This window comes from Sus scrofa, chromosome 9, assembly GCF_054392235.1.
Source record: "Sus scrofa isolate SSC_HxYL_T2T_F1_AM1 chromosome 9, Sscrofa_HxYL_maternal_Yorkshire_Landrace_v2.0, whole genome shotgun sequence".
Taxonomy (NCBI): domain Eukaryota; kingdom Metazoa; phylum Chordata; class Mammalia; order Artiodactyla; family Suidae; genus Sus; species Sus scrofa.
Genome location: NC_139391.1, coordinates 79,696,667 through 79,704,160, shown reverse-complemented (window position 1 = coordinate 79,704,160; position 7,494 = coordinate 79,696,667). Strand labels below are relative to the sequence as shown.

The 7,494-nt window shown below is 38.4% G+C and overlaps 1 protein-coding gene across 1 annotated transcript in view; it reads right to left on the bottom strand.

Moving 5' to 3' along the window:
- The window catches only part of ASB4 (ankyrin repeat and SOCS box containing 4), a 431,270-nt gene that overhangs the window by 379,160 nt on the left and 44,616 nt on the right, over positions 1-7,494 (bottom strand). The window lies entirely within an intron of this gene.

Below are 7,494 nucleotides of genomic sequence, written 5' to 3'. Positions count from 1 at the left end.
AGTCGGATCCGTTAACCACTGTGTCACGACGGGAACTCCACCATCTTGTGTTTTTATAGGAATCAATTTGAGTTCTGCTTTTAGATGAATCATTTTAAGACGTATAAAAGTAAATTGTACAAGTCTTCTTAATATGGGCCTCAGACCATTTGGCCTAGGTTTTTATTTACATTTTTAAATAGTCTGTTACTAATGTATATTGGATATATTTTATGCTAAAATAATTTCCATTTTTTGCTATTTGTATTATCCATGGAGAAAACATTAACTCACAGACGAATAAAGCAAGATTAAATATCGTTCACTAGGGATCCAAAACCAAGAAGCATAAGTTTTAGATTTTAGACTATAGCAATGACTGTCTAGAAACTACATTCATAAAAAGCATCAGGATACAGTAGTCATAGGATAGGCTTGTTTTCTATTTATTAGAAATTTCAGAGTTCCCATCATGGCACAGCAGAAATGAATCCAACTAGGAACCATGAGGTTGCAGGTTCGATCCCTGGCCTTGCTCAGTGGGTTAAGGATCTGGCGTTGCCATGAGCTGTGGTGTAGGCCAGCACTGTAGCTATGATTTGACCCTTAGCCTGGGACTCTCCATATACTATGGGTGTAGCACTAAAAAGCAAAAAAAAAAAAAAAAAAAAAAAAAAAAATTTCATTTGAACAAAAGACAAGTTAATAAGCACATGTATTATTTATCTTAGAAATAAAAAAAAGGATTTTTTTTTTTTTTTTTGCTTTTTAGGGTCGTATGCAGTTGACACTCTATTACCTTTTACCCAAACAGTTTTCCAAATGGACTTCTTTCTATCAGCATCTCCCCTGTCTAATCTATTTCCTATTTGGTAGCAAGGTACACAGATCACATCATCTCCTGTTAAGACCTTTCTGCGTGACCTGTCTCTTCACCAAGCCCTAGAAGTTGCTGTGCTGTGCGACTTGGGCTCTGTTTCCCTCTCCAACTTCATCTGGCACCACTCTCCTCCCTGCAAAGGCTTGAGCCACAATGAGGTGACAGGTCCTGGCAAACACCAAGATCTTTCCCTCAACTGAAACATTACTCCTCCCACTCTTTACCAACTTAGTTTCTCCTCCTACTTTATGTCTCAGTTTTACTGTCACCTCTTAAGAGAGGCCTTTCCAGTTCTTAGCTCTTAGTGGGGCAAAGAGCTCCACTGGAAGCATGTCTTTGATTCACAAACTAACCAGTCGGGAGCTATACCTCCTCTATCTGGCGCTTATACCCCAAGAGACAATATTATTCTGCCATAATGATCCCTAGATAAAGTGAAGGGAACTACTAACCATCCCTATAGCCCAAATCTTGCCAAAATTATTCAAACTAACCAGACCTAAAAAGTTCACCTTGTCTTGCCTTATCTTTACTGCAGAAATTCCAATAAAGACAGCAGCCTGCAGTTCCCTTCATGACTCAGCAGTTAACAAACCTGACTAGAATACATGAGGATGCAGGTTTGATCCCTGGCCTTGCTCAGTGGGCTGGGGATCTGGCATTGCTGTGGCTGTGGTGTAGGCTGGCTGCTGTAGCTCCAATTCGACCCCTAGCCTGGGAACTTCCATGTGCCACGGGTATGGCCCTAAAATGAAAAAAAAAAAAAAAAAAAAAAAAGACAGCCTCCTGATCACCTAGGTGTGTTTCACATGTAGCCATGCACATGTGCCATGCCTCCTGTCTCTAGGAGTTGTGATTTGATTATTTCATAAGAGAGTACGAAACAGTCTGCCTTTTTACTTTTTTTTTTTTTTTTTTTTTTTGCTTCCCCTTCCCTCTTGCTTCTTCCCTCCCTCCCTCCCTTCCTTGCTTCCCTGAAATATATTTCCCCTCTAGGATGTAAGCACCTTGAAGGCAAGGGCATCTTGTTTACACCATGTCTTCAGTACTGAGCAAACAGTAGTAAGTTCTCCCCAAATAAAGGTGAATAACCAGAAATCTTTCTCTCCTTCCTTCCCAAACTCCCATGGATTCACTCCCACACCATTCCAGAGAACAATTCAAATTCAATGGGCATGAACATGTGCAGAGAGTCATCATCACATGGTAATCCGTGGGGTCTATCATTCTCTGAAACAAATGAGCATAGTATTGACTGAGTGAAATAATGTGAAGCAATAGCAGCCACAGAACCTACACACCATGTGTGTGTTGGTGTGTGTGTGTGTGTTCATGCAATTTCTCCTGAAATATGGGTCATTTCTTTTCACTTGTCAAAGATCAAAATGGACAAAAAGGCACTGAAAAGCTTCATTCCCATCTGCCCCATTTAAAGGAAACCATCTTATTAGTTTTCTGTGTATTTTTCCAATATTTTCATAAAAATACAAGCAGACATAAATACAGATTCTTCCTTTTCCCCTTTGCTTCAAAAAAAGTAGCATACTACACACAGTTCTGCTTTTTTTTTTTTTCCCATTAACAATAATTTTTGGACATGTTTGCATCACTGCAAAAAGAACTTCTCTAATTCTTTTTTATAACCACCCAGTGACTCCTAATGTTCTAAAATCCATTTAAAAAAAAACAAACAAACCCGTTATTGAGATATAATCACATTCTCTTTTTTGATTTACTACTCTCTCCCACTCTCATTCCTGGGCAAGATCCACTGACATGGATCCACTGATCTTTTAAAACTAATAATTATATGATAATAAACATGATAAAGATACATGGCTCAAAATGTTCAGACATCATAGAAGGTCATACAAAATAAAAGCAAAGGCTCCTTCCATAGTCACTGACCCTTCCAATCTCCATGACCCCAATCTCATGTATCTACTCTTCAATTTGTCTTAGATTGTTTCTAGGTATATCATACACATGAAAAACAGATAATTTGCCTACTTTTTCCACCATAGGATTATACACATGTACATTCTACATCCACCTGAATGGTGCTTTGATTATCCATGGTGTTGGAGTAACTGGATCTATGTATTGTACTTACTCTTCGCACACAGACTCTTCCATTAGGGCCTATTAGCTCTGTGAAAAGCCCTACTGTATATGTAAGAAAAGAAAGGCCCAAACGGAATAGGAGATTTCTAAAGATTAAAGAGTAAGTTACACACAGAACTGGAACTTGACCTCAAGACTTTGAATTCATTTGTCCTGCTCTTTCGATGACAGTAATTCCCTTTTATGACATTGATGTGTTCAGAAAAGATCAACAAAATTGATAAACCCCTAGCCAGACTTATCAAGCAAAAAAGAGAGAGGACTCAAATCAATAAAATTAGAAATGAAAAAGGAGAAGTAACAACGGACATCACAGAAATACAAAGGATTATATGCAACTATATGCCAATAAAATGGAAAACCTAGAAGAAATGGACAAATTCTTAGAAAAGTACAATCTTCCCAGACTAAACCAAGATGAAATAGAAAAGATGAGTGGACCAATCACAAGAACTGAAATTGAAACTGTGATTAAAACAATTCCAACAAACAAAAGTCCGGGACCAGATGGCTTCACAGGTGAATTCTATCAAACATTTAGAGAACAGCTAACACCTCTCCTTCTGAAACTATTTCAAAAAATTGCAGAGGAAGGGATACTCCCAAACTCATTTTATGAGGCCACCATCACTCTGATACCACAAAAAAAAAAAACAAAACAAAACTACAGGCCAATTTCACTGATGAACATCAATGCAAAAATTCTCAACAAAGTACTAGCAAACCACATCCAACAATACATTAAAAGGATTGTACATCATGATCAAGTGGGATTTATCCCAGGGATGCAAGGGTTCCTCAATATCCACAAATCCATCAGTGTGATACACCACATTAACAAACTGAAGAATAAAAACCACATGATCCTCTCCATAGACACGGAAAAAGCCTTTGACAAAATCCAACACCCATTTCTGACAAAAACCCTTCAGAAAGTGGGCATAGCGGGAACCTACCTCAACATAATAAAGGCCATATATGACAAACTCACAGCAAACATCATTCTCAATGGTGAAAAGCTGAAAGCATTCCCGCTGAGATCAGGAACAAGAAAAGGATGTCCATTCTCGCCACTACTCTTCAACATAGTTTTGGAAGTCCTAGCCAAGGCAATCAGAGAAGTAAAAGAAATAAAAGGAATTCAAATCGGAAAGGAAGAAGTAAAACTATCACTATTTGCAGATGACATGATACTATACCTAGAGAATCCTAAAGACTCTATCAGAAAACTGTCAGAGCTCATCCATGAATTTGGCAAAGTCGCAGGATACAAAATTAATACACAGAAATAAACGGCATTTCTATACACTAACAATGAAAGAGCAGAAAGAGAAATTAGGGAAGCAATCCCATTTGCCACCGCATCCCAAAGAATAAAATACCTAGGAGTAAACCTACCTAAAGAAACAAAAGACCTGTACTCTGAAAACTAGAAGACACCGATAAAAGAAATCAAAGATAACACAAATAGATGGAAAATTATACCATGCTCGTGGATTGGAAGAGTTAATATTATCAAAATGACTATACTACCTAAGGCAATCTACAGATTCAATGCAATCCCTATCAAATTACCCAAGGACATTTTTCACAGAACTTGAACAAAATACTTTAAAGTTTGTTTGGAAGCACAGAATAGCCAAAGACATCCTGAAAAAGAAAAATGGAGCTGGAGGAATCAGGCTCCTGGACTTCAGACTATACTACAAAGCAACAATCATCAAAACCATATGGTACTGACACAAAGAAATATAGATCAGTGGAATAGGACAGAAAGCCCAGAATTAAACCCACGTACCTACAGCCAACTCATCTATGACAAAGGAGGCAAGAATATACAATGAAGAAAAGACAGTCCCTTCAGTAAGTGGTGCTGGGAAAACTGAACAGCCACATGTAAAAGAATGAAATTAGAACACTCCCTAAAACCATACACAAAAATAAACTCAAAATGGATTAAAGACCTAGATATAAGACCAGACACTATAAAACTCTTAGAGGAAAACGCAGGCCAAACACTCTCTGACATAAATGACAGCAATATCTTCTCAGATCCACCTCTTAGAATATTGACAGTAAAAGCAAAAATAAACAAATGGGACCTAATCAAACTTAAAGTTTCTGCACAGCAAAGGAAACCCTAAACAAAACAAAAAGACAACCCACAGAATGGGAGAAAATCTTTGCAAGTGAATCCACTGACAAGGGATTACTCTCCAAAATGTATAAACACCTTCTGAGGCTCCATACCAAAAAAAAAACAAACAACCCCATCAAAAAATGGGCAGAAGGTCTAAACAGACACTCCTCCAAAGAAGACATACAGATGGCCAAAAAACACATGAAAAAATGTTCAACATCACTCATTATTAGAGAGATGCAAATCAAAACCACTCTGAGGTACCACTTACACCAGCCAGAATGGCCATCATCAAAAAGTCTACAAACAATAAGTGCTGGAGAGGGTGTAGAGCAAAAGGAATCCTAGTACACTGTTGGTGGGATTGTAAATTGGTGCAACCACTGTGGAAAGCAGTATGGAGATTCCTCAGAAAACTGAAAACAGAACTACCATTTGATCCAGCAATCCCCACTCCTGGGCATCTATCCAGAGAAAACCATGACTCGCAAAGACACATGTACTCCGATGTTCATTGCAGCACTATTTACAATAGCCAAGACATGGAAACAACCTAAATGTCCATCGACGGAGGAGTGGATCAATAAGAAGTGGTACATATACACAAAGGAATATTACTCAGCCATTAAAAGGAAAGAAATACCAGCATTTTTAGCAACATGGATGGACCTAGAAATTATTATGCTAAGTGAAGTCAGCCATACAATGAGATACCAACATCAAATGCTTTCACTGACATGTGGAATCTGAAAAAAGGACAGACTGAACTTCTTTGCAGAACAGATGCTGACTCACAGACACTGAAAAACTTATGGTCTCTGGAGGAGACAGTTTGGGGGGTGGGGGGATGTGCTTGGGCTGTGGGATGGAAATCCTGTGAAATTGGATTGTTATGATCATTACACAACTACAGATATGATAAATTCATTTGAGTTAAAAAAAAAAAAAAAAGAAAGAAAGAAAAGAAAAGGAAAAAAAAAGCCAAAGCCAAAAGACAGCAGTCTAGGGAGCAGGTTCTCACCTGTCAGGGAATCTGCCAGCAACTTGGTCTTGGACTGTCCAACCTCCAGAACATGAGAAATAAATGCTTATTGTTTATAAGTCAATCTATTTATGGGGTCTTTTTTTGGGGGGGGGGGCTGCTTTGTTTGTTTTAAGTGTAGCAGCCTGAATGGACTAAGACAGCCAATAATCCACTCCAAAGGTTTGAGAATGCTTTTTATTCTAGGCTGAGCTGGAGTTGCTTATATAATATGTCTTGTTAACCCGCATATTTTGGACAAAACTGGCTTTGCCATGAATAATTATCTCTAATATCTCTTTAGCTAATGAGTGTAATCTGCAGGTGCAGATTTTAATGGTGACACTTGATATGGTGATCTCCAGGCTGGGGAATTGAATGACTGATTATGGTGTTCACATGATAACTAACCACTTATAACTTAATGCACACACACACACACACTTCTGCCTAATGTGAAGAAATTTAAAACAAACTATAGATGACACAGCACCTGCAATCACTTGCCCAAGGATGTGCTTCCTTTCTTATCCTCTTCTTCATGCCGTGCTGGGAGGCAGCAAACACAGTGGTAAAGGAATAAGTACTCTAGGGTCCCTTGACCTGAATCCAATGGAATCTCTGATACTTCTTAGTTATATAACCTTATGAAAGTTATGACTCAAACTCTCTAAGCCTTACTTCCCTTATTTGTAAAGTGAGGATAATAAGAAGTAATGATGAAGCATGCAAAATATTTAGCGCATAAGACAATTATTTCTATTTCATCGTCCACTCCATTTCTTTTTATTTTTCCAATTTTTCCTTCACCCAAGTCCATATCTTACAGTCATCCACCTAATCAATTTTTAGAGAGCAGCTACAAAGCACAAAGATCTATGACTAGCACTGGAAGACCTAGTGATCAATGGCATAGGGGTCTCTCCCTATAACTAGCCTAAACTCTCATGTGGAGGTTCAGATCTAAATGATAGTTAATGCTTATTGGCTTCTTACAATGTACCAAGCACAGTGGTGAGCATTTTGCATTCATCATAACATTTTGACTTTAAACCACCTATGAGGCAGATGTTCTTTTACAAAAGAAGACTCTGCAGTGTTGGAAAGTCAAGCACCTTATCCAGGCTGGATCCAGCCCAGGCAGCATGAGCCCCAAACCCTGCATGCATGCCTGCACCACACCTCCTGGTGCCTCAGCTTTGGGAGCACTCCGATCTTCACATCTCTCCTCTTATTTGTCCTCAGGAAAATAGCATTCAATCCCTCCTTTGCCTGAATTCTTTTAAAATTAATCATCTTAAAAATAATTATCTTATCAATACAACTCCAGATGTTACAGTGTTCCTTCAG